The following is a 12,966-nucleotide window of genomic DNA, read 5'->3' as shown; positions in this document are numbered from 1 at the left end:
CTTCATTGAAAAGTAATTAGAAATTAAAAAGTCTGTTCAGTAAGAAATACAATCAATCACATACATCACAGAAACAATCACAATTTGTTATCATAAACCACACAAACTTCTAAAAACCTGATGGATCCCACCCAGTCTAACTTCCAGACATGATTCATCTATGTTACTCCACGTAGCTAATGAACGAAGACAGCATGTTAATTCTTTCCTAGGTGCAATAATACTGTTAATCACAATATTTTGCTGTCTAGAATGGAGAGAATCCTGTGTATTTCAGGCACTTCTCTCAAACGTTTTAAGTCCTATCTACAGTAACTGACCGGTAAGAATTTGTCAGTCTTGGTAATAGAAGGTACAGCTTAGTGCCAGTCAAAAAATAAAGTTCCCCAAAGCCCTTTACTTTTTTGTTTCTACATGCTTCCCCTTGGACATTTTATTCATGGCTTTGGACTGGGTGACCACTTTTATGTAGATGGTATTCAGGTATTCAGGTCTAATTCAGTGTTAAATATTGCATGTTCATCCAAGATCTCATAGCTCTTGCGGAAGTTAAATGCTAGATGGATCACAAAATTAAACTACAAGAAAACAGAGGTCACACTAATAGGCACTAAAACCATGTTAAGAAAATGAGCTTATTTTCATTCACTCTCGGTGATGAGTTTGCCATCTTCATTTTCTGTAAAAAATGATGCTGTTATTATTGATTCCTTCCTTCTTTATTCAATCCACATAAATTAAATTAGGGGCGTTTCTTACAACCACATATCCCATGTTTACTTGTTCCTATCATTTTCGGAAACTGGGAAGCTTGTTCAGGCATTCATGACATCCTACATAAACTACTGTAACACTCTGTTGGCAGGTGTCCCTTTTAATGTGTTATCTCAGGTGCAGCTTGTTCAAAAATCTGCAACAGTGAGCACATAACTCCTGTTCTGTTCTGTCTTCACTGGCTCCCTGTGTCTTACTTGGCTGAATATAATATTCCATTGCTAACCTATAAGTTATAAATGGCCTTGTACAGATTACATCAGTAACCTCTTGCAACACTACAGCTCTGTTCGCCCACTCTGGTTCCAGTAACAGAACCTTTTACTCTGTTGCACTCAGACTCCCTAAGAAAATAGATGGGCTTATTTAATTGATTTTTGTAAAACGCAACTTAAAACACATTTGTTCAGGAAGACATTTAACTTATACTGACAAAGTTACCCATTACTTCTATTCACCCTCTCTGGATAGGTGCTCATGATAATAAGTGGTTATTGGAAAATAATAATTGTTTATACTCTTTTAGCATTTTATATTTTTATTCCTGTTTACTGTTTCTCAGAACTTTGTGCTTCATGTATTTAATTGAAGGCTTAATGTTTGTATTACTTTTGAATTGAATTTTGTTTATTCCATCTTTTTAAGTGCATTTATTTTTACAGTATCCTTTTGACTATTTTTGAAGTGATTTAAGCATAGATAATTTGCTATATAAGTGTAAGATATTATTATAGTGATGTCTTATGTCTCTTGTATATTATAGATTGAGTCGTCCCTACTCTGTCTCATCCAGTTGATCTTTTATACTTGACATAGGGGAAGACTTTGACCACATGATCTAGGACTTTCTTTGACAGGTTATGCACTTAATTGGCTTCGGGGAGCTTTATATTAACATGAATGAAATATTTTACTCCACCTTTATATTTTTTTAATCTTGCAGATTTTTGAAGGTGCCAGGTAAGGTTGGCTCCTATCCCCTTTATTTTTAATCTGTCACTAGTGTGTCTTGTCATCACTCTTCATTCTCAAAATTTGATACTTTTATAGTCATGGTCATAGCTATTGGTCATAGCTCCCATACTTAAAATTACATGTATGCAGATAATGTCTTGTTCTCTCTTGATATTATTCCCCAAATTGTGTAGTACTTCGAGAATATTTTGGGTTATAAAATTAAAGTGGTCATTCCATAGTATAACCATTGCCATTAATGTGTTTTCGCTCTGTTCATTCTACTGGAGAGCATGGTTAAGTATATTAGCATTGACACCTCACCCTTACTGCAGGACATCCTAGTTTCCAAATACCACAGGGCCTTAAAGAGTGTTAAAGAATGTTGTGATGTTATTAATGTGTTGATTTTTGTCACCATTGTTTATTATTTGATTACATTGTTTGTTTATTTCCAAAGGCTGTGGCAAACACTGTATCTATTGGCTTGACAGAGACAATAGCAAAGACCGGAAACTTCGGTGTGAGGACTAGAGACACTGGCACAGGTGGTAATAGTTTTATTATTATGTTATTTAAGCAGTTTTATTGCACAATAAAAAGAACATGCTTTAAAATTCTTCTTTATTCTCTGTCATATTTAAGACTCTCTTTTCTGTCAATCCCATGTATTGGAAATATGTTTTTAAAACATATTCTTCTCTTCAAAATTTTTAAACTACTAGCATATCCATTTTAAATATTTAAATCATTTATATTGTACTCGCTGCAAGTATGAGTATCATGCTCTGAGTCTGGCTGCAGATCCCTACTGCCATCTTTGTCCATCAAATTTTTATTATTGCATAATATTGCAATTACATTAATATTTTCATAATTTTCATAACTTAATCATGTTGCCATTTTGTACTTTTGTGTACATTTTCCATTTTGGGTATTTTTTTCATGGCCGTGGCCATATTGTTTATGGTCCATATGATGGTTGCCAGGCAGGTAATGTACTATGTCATCACCCACCCACCTAAGCGTATGCAGTTTGAGAAAATGGTGCACCACTCTCAGCAACCAAGTCCCTGAATAATCACAAACAAATTCTTTTGTGGTAATTATTTGTAAAAATGTAATAATCTAGGACTTATCATGTGTTTATTTTAAGTTTGATTCAGATTTTAGGTTCCTGCGTTTGGCTTCATTTTTGTCTTTCTGGGTTTCCACACATGCTTTGTTTTTGACCTAGCTTGCACTCTTGATCCTTGTACTAAATATTTTTCTCTGTCTTTTCCCTCTGTTACAGGTCATAAGTGGCACCCACCTTCACCTTCTTCAAAATACATCATTGAAGAACATAAAGGAACTGTTAGAAATAAAGTCCAGAACAGGAAATGTAAAATTGGGAACAGTGCTACACAATAATTACATGGAACAACATAATATTTTCAAAGACTGACACAACACATAAGGAAGAGAAAAAAGTTGACACACTGGATTCCTGTGGTTGATCCATCAGACCAGCAGAGTTAGGACAAGCAGCACAGATGAAAGACGTAGCTTACCAAATGCAGTCAGGTCCATAACTATTTTATAAAAATTTTCATAATTTTGGCTCTGTATCCAACAAAAACGGATTTGAAATAAATGATTGATTGTGTGAATGAAGTATAGGCTTTCAGCTTTAATTGAAGGGGTTCACCAGTAATATCGTCTGAGCTGTAGGAATGACAGATATTTTTATACATGTTTTCAGGGGCTCAAAAGTATTTGGACATTTGATTGGCAAGCTGCTCCTTAGGCATGTGGGAGCAGTATTAAGAAGATTAATGATCTGGAAGTGATTACAAGTGTGAAATTTGCATTTGGAAGATGTCACTGTGAACTCTCAATATGAGGTCCAAAGAGCTGTCCATGCAAGTAAAAACAGTCCACCATTGGGCTAAAAAAACAAAACAAACCCTTCAGAGACATAGCAGAAACATGAGGAGTTGTCAAAATAAACATTTGGCACATTCTTAAAAAGATGGAACACACTGGTGAATTCAGCAATACCAGAAGGTCTGGAAAACCACAGAAGACAACTGTGCTGGATGATCGTAGAATTACTGTATATCCTTAGTGAAGAAGAACCCCTTCACAACATTTAGCCAAACCAAGGACACTCTCTGGGAGGTAGACCTACCATTACCAAAGTCTACAATCAAGAAAAGATTTTATGAAAGTAAAGACAGAGAGTTTACCACAAGGTGCAAACCACTGGTAAACCTCAGGCATAGGAAGAACAGATTAGACTTTGCCAGAAAACATTTATTTAAATCCTGACCAGTTCTGGAACAATTTACTGTGGACAAAGGAAACTAAGATCAATGTATACCAGAATGATGGGAAGAGAAGAGCATGGAGAAGAGAATAAACAGCTCATGATCTGATGAATACCTCATCATCTGTGAAACATGGTGGAGGCAGTGTCATTGCATGATCAAGCATGGCTGCAAATGGAAGTCAGTCGCTAGTGTTTATTGATGATATGACTGCTGACAGAAGTAGCAGGATGAATTCTAAAGTGTATACGGTTATACTATCAGCACAGATTCAGCCAAATGCTGCAAAACTGAACAGTGTGTCACGGTACAGATAGACAATGATTGCTTTTCAAGGGAAAGAAGTGGAATATTCTTTAATTGCCAAGTCACTCAATTGACCTCAACCCAATTGGACCTGCATTTCACTTGCTGAAGACAAAACTGATGGAAGAAAGTTCAAAGAAGAATCAGAAACTGAAGACAGCTGCAGTAAAGACCTGGCAAAATATCACCAGAGTGGAAATCCAGCACATGGAGAAGGCCATGGGTTCCAGACTTCAGGCTGTCATCGTCTGTAAGCGATTTTCAATGAAATATTGAAAGTGATCATTATATTCATGATGTTATGTTAGTTTGTCTAAATACTTTTCAGCCCCTTAAAATAGGGGGACCATGTATAAAAATATCTTTCATTCCTCAATGGCTCATGGGATAGTTTTAGCAAATCCCTTGAATTAAAGCTGAAAGTTTACACTTCAATCACATAGTGATTGCTTTATTTCAAATCCATTGTGGTGGCGTACAGACAGAAAATTATGAAAATTGTGTCACTGTCCAAATACATATGGACCTGACTATATAGTGGCTATACTGCAAAAGTTTCAGTGACACAGATAGAAATATCTTGTCTAGCTCAAACTTAAATGGTAAATGAGAATTGGTGATTATAATGTGCATATTCACAAGTCCAAATGGGAAAAAGCAAGAAACTATAACTGGAAATATTGATAATAGCGACAACATACCATTTGCATAAGCCTAATGCAAAAGAACCTAGGAACAAATTTCACAAAATATTCACTTGTATAAGAGCAATACAAATTTTGAAGTATAGAGGCATGATAAATGTCTGTGTTGACAAAGCTAACAAATAAGCACTAAGACACCAAGTGGGACAAACTGTTAAAAATGAAACTCATCCAGAAGAGTGATCATAGACATCGATAGAATCAGAATGTTATGACTTCCACAACAGACTTTACCTTCAAAAAACCAGGCCTCAAGAATCCAATGAGGCCTGAAAACATAAAGTGGCCATCGCAAAACACCAAGTGAACCTGAATCCCAAATTCAAAGCAAACATCCGACCTGCACAAGCCAATAGGAGACAAAGCATGTATAATATAAAAAGGGAACTGTAAAACCCCTGGTTCCAAAAATGACATAAACAATATTAATTCAATGATAATAAAGTACAAAGTGCAAAGTACAATAACCAAACATAATAAAGTCCACAAGCCAAAATTATTAATCATAAAACAGTCTTCTTCTTCTTTCGGCTGATCTCGTTAGGGGTTGCCACAGCAGATCATCTTCTTCCATATCTTTCTGTCCTCTGCATCTTGCTCTGTTACACCCATTACCTGCATGTCCTCTCTCACCACATCCATAAACATTCGCTTAGGCCTTCCTCTTTTCCTCTTCCCTGGCAGCTCTATCCTTAGCATCCGTCTCCCAATATACCCAGCATCTCTCCTCTGAACATGTCCAAACCAATACAATATCGCCTCTTTGACTTTGTCTCCCAACCATCCACCTTGAGGTGACCCTCTAAAGTACTCATTTCTAATCCTATCCATCCTCGTCACACCCAGTGCAAATCTTAGCATCTTTAACTCTGCTACCTCCAGCTCTGTCTCCTGCTTTCTGGTTAGTGCCACTGTCTCCAACCCATATAACATAGCTGGTCTCACTACCGTCCAGTAGACCTTCCCTTTCACTCTTGCTGATACCCGTCTGTCACAAATTACTCTTGACGCTCTTCTCCACCCATTCCACCCTGCCTGCACTCTCTTTTTCACCTCTCTTCCACAATCCCCATTACTCTGTACAGTAATCCCTCGCTATATCGCGCTTCGCCTTTCGCGGCTTCACTCCATCGCGGATTTTATATGTAAGCATATTTAAATATATATCGCAGATTTTTCGCTGCTTCGCGGGTTTCTGAGGACAATGGGTCTTTTAATTTCTGGTACATGCTTCCTCAGTTGGTTTGCCCAGTTGATTTCATACAAGGGACGCTATTGGCAGATGGCTGAGAAGCTACCCAGCTTACTTTTCTCTGTCTCTTGCGCTGACTTTCTCTGATCCTGACGTAGGGGGATTGAGCAGGGGGGCTGTTCGCACACCTAGACGATATGGACGCTCGTCTAAAAATGCTGAAAGATTATCTTCACGTTGCTATCTTTTGTGCAGCTGCTTCCTGAAACGACATGCTGAACGGTGCTTCGCATACTTAAAAGCACGAAGGGCACGTATTGATTTTTTTATCTGTCTCTCTCTATCTCTCTCTCTCTCTCTCTCTCTGCTCCTGACGGAGGGGGTGTGAGCTGCCGCCTTCAACAGCTTTGTGCCGCGGTGCTTCGCATACTTAAAAGCCAAACAGCCCTATTGATTTGTTTGCTTTTGTCTCTCTCTCTCTCTCTCTGACATGCTTTGCTCCTGACTCGCACTCCTTTGAAGAGGAAGATATGTTTACATTCTTTTAATTGTGAGACGGAACTGTCATCTCTGTCTTGTCATGGAGCACAGTTTAAACTTTTGAAAAAGAGACAAATGTTTGTTTGCAGTGTTTGAATAACGTTCCTGTCTCTCTACAACCTCCTGTGTTTCTGCGCAAATCTGTGACCCAAGCATGACAATATAAAAATAACCATATAAACATATGGTTTCTACTTTGCAGATTTTCTTATTTCACGGGTGGCTCTGGAACGCAACCCCCGCGATGGAGGAGGGATTACTGTACTGTTGATCCCAAGTATTTAAACTCATCCACCTTCGCCAACTCTAATCCCTGCATCATCATCATTCCACTGACCTCCCTCTCATTTACACACATGTATTCTGTCTTGTTCCTACTGACCTTCATTCCTCTCCCCTCTAAAGCATATCTCCACCTCTCCAGGGTCTCCTCAACCTGCTCCTTACTATTGCTACAGATCACAATGTCATCAGCAAACATCATAGTCCACAGGTACTCCTGTCTAATATCATCTGTCAACCTGTCCATCACCATTGCAAATAAGAAAGGGCTCAGAGCCGACCCCTGATGTAATCCCACCTCCAACTTGAATGCATCTGTCATTCCTACCACAGACCTCACCACTCTCACATTTCCCTCGTACATATCCTGTACAACTCTTACTTATTTCTATGCCATTCCCAACTTCCTCATACAATACCACAGCTCCTCTCGAGGCACCCTATCATATGTTTTCTCCAGGTCAACAAAGACGCAATGCAACTTCTTCTGGCCTTCTCTAAACTTCTCCATCAACATCCTCAGAGCAAACATTGCATGTCTGGTGCTCTTTCTTGGCATGAAACCATACTGCTGCTCACTAATCATCACCTCACTTCTTAACCTAGCTTCCACTACTCTTTCCCATAACTTCATGCTGTGGCTCATTAATTTTATTCCCCTGTAGTTACTGCAGTCCTGCACATCCCCCTTATTCTTAAATATTGGCACCAGTACACTTCTTCTCCACTCCTTAGGCATCCTCTCACTTTCCAAGATTCCATTAAACAATCTGGTTAAAAACTCCACTGCAATCTCTCCTAAACACCTCCTGCTTCCATAGGTATGTCATCTGGACCAACGGCCTTTCCGTTTTTCATCCTCTTCATAGCTGTCCTTACTTCCTCCTTGCTAATCCGTTGCACTTCCTGATTCACTATCTCCACATCATCCAACCTCTTCTCTCTCTCGTTCTCTTCATTCATCAGCCTCTCAAAGTACTCTTTCCATCTTCTCAACACACTCTCCTCGTTTGTGAGTGCATTTCCATCTTTATCCTTTATCACCCTAACCTGTTGCACATCTTTCCCAGCTCAGTCCCTCTGTCTAGCCAATCGGTACAGGTCCTTTCCTCCCTCCTTTGTGTCCAACCTCTCATACAAATCATCATACGCTTTTTCTTTAGCCTTCGCCACCTCTCTGTTCACCTTCCACCTTATCTCCTTGTACTCTTGTCTACTTTCTGCATCTCTCTGACTATCCCACTTCTTCTTTGCCATCCTCTTCTTCTGTATACTCTCCTGTATTTCCTCATTCCACCACCAGGTTTCCTTTTCCTCCTTCCTCTTTCCAGATGTCACGCCAAGGACCCTTCTTCCTGTCACCCTTACTACATCTGCTGTAGTTTCCAGCTGTCTGGTAAGTGCCTGTCTCACCTCCTCCCTAAACTCAACCTTACAGTCTTCATTTTTCAATTTCCACCATTTGATCCTTGGCTCTGCCCTCACTCTCTTCCTCTTCTTGGTCTCCAACGTCATCCTACAGACCACCATCCTATGCTGCTTAACTACACTTTCCCCTGCCACCACTTTGCAGTCTTCAATCTCCTTCAGATCAATTCTTTTGCATAGGATGTAATCTACCTGTGTGAATCTTCCTCCACTCTTGTATGTAACCCTATGTTCCTCCCTCTTCTTAAAATTCGTATTCACCACAGCCATGCCCATCCTTTTTGCAAAATCCACTATCATCTGACCTTCTTCATTCCTCTCCTTGGCACCATACCTACCCATCACCTTCTCGTCTCCACTATTCCCTTCACCAATATGCCCATTGAAATCCGCTCCAATCACCACTTTCTGTCCCTTGGGTACACTGTTCATCACTTCATCCAACTCACTCCAAAAATCTTCTTTCTCACCCATTGCACACCCAACTTGCGGTGCATATGCACTAACAACATTCATCATCAAACCTCCAATTTCCAGCTTCATAATCATTACTCTGCCTGACACTCTTTTCACCTCCAAAACACTCTTGACATACTGTTCCTTCAGAGTAACTCCTACCCCATTTCTCCTCTCAATTTGAATCCACCTCCGATACACCTGGCCTTACTCCCTTTCACATTTAGTCTCTTGCACGCACAATATATCAACCTTCCTTCTCTCCATCATATCTGCTAACTCTCTCCCCATACCAGTCATACTGCCAACATTCAAAGTTCCTACCCTCAGTTCCACTCCCTTTACTTTCCTCCTCTCCTCCTGCCTCCGGACACGTCTCCCCCCTCTTCTTCTCCTTCTTCTTCTTCAGCTTCTTCGGCCAACAGTAGCCCAATTTCCGCCAGCACCCTGTTGGCTAACAGTACTGGTGTCGGTCGTTGTTAACCCGGGGCTCGACCGATCCGGTATGAAAATTTGTATTGTTGTCCGCATATTCCATCCATCCATCCATTGTCCAACCCGCTGAATCCGAACACAGGGTCACGGGGGTCTGCTGGAGCCAATCCCAGCCAACACAGGGCACAAGGCAGGGAACCAATCCTGGGCAGGGTGCCAACCCACCGCAGGACACACACAAACACACCCACACACCAAGCACACACTAGGGCCAATTTAGAATCACCAATCCACCTAACCTGCATGTCTTTGGACTGTGGGAGGAAACCGGAGCACCCGGAGGAAACCCACGCAGACACGGAGAGAACATGCAAACTCCACGCAGGGAGGACCCGGGAAGCGAACCCGGGTCTCCTAACTGCGAGGCAGCAGTGCTACCCTGTCCGCATATTGATTTGGCAAAATTTTACACCAGATGCCCTTCCTGACGTAACCCTCCCCATTTATCCGGGCTTGGGAACCAGCACGAAGAAACACACTGGTTTGTGCATCCCCTGTGGCTGAACAGTGACATTTCAGAAACCAGACAAGTAAAATGCAGAATTCTAAAAACTGTGCAGAAGTTGAACATCTTAAGCTGATAAGTCAGCCATGGCCTCAGAAAAGTGCTGCAGCTTCTCAGCTATTTATAAAGGCTGAGGGTTGTCCCTCGGATGCATGTGGGGCCCTGCCTCCTTAGGTTCAACATACAGTTCACAAGGCACAAAAACAATAACTAATACATACACAATCAAAGTAAGAAAACAGAACAAATGAATAAATAAAGAAGATCATACTCATTATGAAATAAAAAAGTACAAACAAAAAGAAAACACTTATTCAAAAACATAAATTAAAAAGAATACTCAAAAAACAACAAAATAAACAAATAATAGGAAAAGAACCTAAAGCCAAGGACAGAGCCCTGGTAAAACCATTATACACAGTTTGAAGTGACAAATAGGAGAGAGAGAGAGAGCAAAAATAATCATTGTGTGAGAAGTTGCTTCAAATCATTGTAAATTATATTTTCTAAGGCATCAGTTAGCTTGACATGAGGTCGGTACAAAAAATGGCTGAATGCTGACTTGGCTTGCCATCAAGATCATAGGTGTCACTGTAATCCTGGCTTGAGCACTGATTAAGACAACATTTGGGAAAAGATGTATTCATTGGCCCTCGAAGGACAAATTAGGAATTGTCGCAACCTGGAGAACTGTCTGATGGTCAGCATAGTAAAGAAACCTCATTATAACAGGTCTTGGATATAATAAAATTCCTCCGGGAGTGTAAACTTTGTGAAATCTTTCAACCAATAGGGAAAAGGTCATGTATGCTGGGAAATATAATTGGGCACAGCTTTTTCTAAAACACTGTAAGATTACCATTCTTGGGAATTTATTTAACTCTTATAATGGAGAATTTTAAAAAAACATTTATTTATATAGCATATTTTCATACAAACACCATAGCTCAAAGTGCTTTACAGGATGACAAAACAACAGTTATATGAAATGAAATACATTAAAATTTGAGAATACTATTAAAGAATATCTAACACAGAAAAAGGTAAAGTTAGATGGCTGGACAGAAAAAAACATCCAGTTAGGCTGGAGAAAAAAAAACAAAATCTGTAGGGGTTCCAAGGCAAAACAAATATGATTCCTGTTCTCTACATCTGTTAATTTAGAAGTCAAGGTCACACTTTGGTATTCCAGTGCTATACTCTGATTTTCATGGTGGCCTGTCAATTTTTTAACGACCTAAACACATTTGTGATGTTTTCTGGCTCAGTTTTTGACCAAATTTATGTCACTACGAAGTCCACAAAGGTTTTCATGAAAACTGAGTGGTATGGAAGCTGTCATGTGACAAACTGGTTAACCACAGACTTGAAGATATCATGCTTTCTCTTGAAGATTTGTCCTTGAAGATGTTATGCTTTCTCATAATAGAGAATCAATGACAAATGGAAACTATGACATCCAAAGCCATTTTAGCATTCATTTCACTGATTTATTAGTGAAAATATGCAAAACAATAATTGGTAATCAAGCCAAATATTTAAAAAATGGCAATGCAAAAAAAAAAAAGTAGACAAAGGAGAAAGAGCCAAGACATTTAATAATAATAATACATTTTATTTATATAGCGCCTTTCCCATGCTGAAGAGAAAGGACAAGCAATTAAAACAAATTTTAACGCAATGTCATTCAGTCTGTCATCACGTTCATCTTCATTGCCTGGTTTAGTGGCCTGACAAACCAAAATTTAAAAAAGCAGATTACCAAACATGCAGCTAAAGTTACTATGGCTGGTGTAGATGATTTGATGTGTCAGAGGGCAGTGCTACAGTATATTATATATATACTTCTCCAGTTAACAAAGCATAGTGAATAAATCAGACATTTCAAAACAGGAGAAACAACTATACGTTTCCTGCAGTTGATGAAGTGGTGGCACCCCACAGTCCTCTTATAGAATAAACTACTGTATATAGGAAAAGTAATTGATAGACAAATTAAATTAATTGCTGAGCAAATCATAAAAGTAAACAATCCTTTGTATCAAATAGGTGATTATAATTATGGCATATGTAAACACATTTTTATTAATAAGTTATATATGAAACAAGGTGAAAATCTAAAGAATAACTACTAGTTGACTCCATTTTACTTCACAGGTGCATGCAGGGTCTGTTCTTCTGAGACTCAGCCTTAGAGGGCAAGTTGATGACAATACTCAAGAGGATGGTCACGGCTCAGCTCTCCATCAGTGTCTCTGCTGCTCAGGGAGCGTTCCCCACCCCCACCTCCCTAAAACTGACATTTTGAGATTGGCACGAACAGCTAAGCGCACACCCAGCCCTCATTATTCTACCTGTCAGATCATTATTCGATGTCAGAACTAATTCTCACTGCACCTGCAAAGTCATTATGCTAAACTAAAACTGGCCTTAAGCAAAATTAGGGTGTCTCATTAAAAATGATAAAACTGGCTCTATTTTTTAACTCTAACTGATTAACAAGAATAGCAAAATGTTGCTTAAAAATTTTAAAAAAGGACGTTAGTATGTATCAGTAGAATATTAAAAAATTAAAGCAATTCAATATTTAAACTTAATTCAATAAATTAAACAATGTTACTAATTGTGAATGTCCAATGTAAGGTGACAAAATGATAAATGAAAATGAAACTGTGCATCCCAGAGTAGATATCCTAAACTGTTGATAAACCACAACTGCCTTTTCCTAAAAGTGATTGCAGAAAGTTTCACTGCAATCTCCATCTATCACTTGAACCAACTCAACCCAATTTAGGGTCAGAGGTGGAACTAGAGTGTCCTGATAAATATAAAGAACAAGGAAAAATGGTTGAAACTATATACATCTCTGATGTTGATTTTAACTCTGCTGACCCCTTCTTCATCCCTTCCAGCCATCACACAACTATGTCTGTCGTTGTCTTGCAGTACTTTCACCTATTATCATAACAGACTTCATTTTATAGTGTCTTTCCTGTCTCTATTATTTTTACCAGTTTG

Source organism: Erpetoichthys calabaricus, chromosome 11 (genome assembly GCF_900747795.2).
Source record: "Erpetoichthys calabaricus chromosome 11, fErpCal1.3, whole genome shotgun sequence".
Classification (NCBI taxonomy): domain Eukaryota; kingdom Metazoa; phylum Chordata; class Cladistia; order Polypteriformes; family Polypteridae; genus Erpetoichthys; species Erpetoichthys calabaricus.
Note: the sequence above shows the minus strand (reverse complement) of the source record.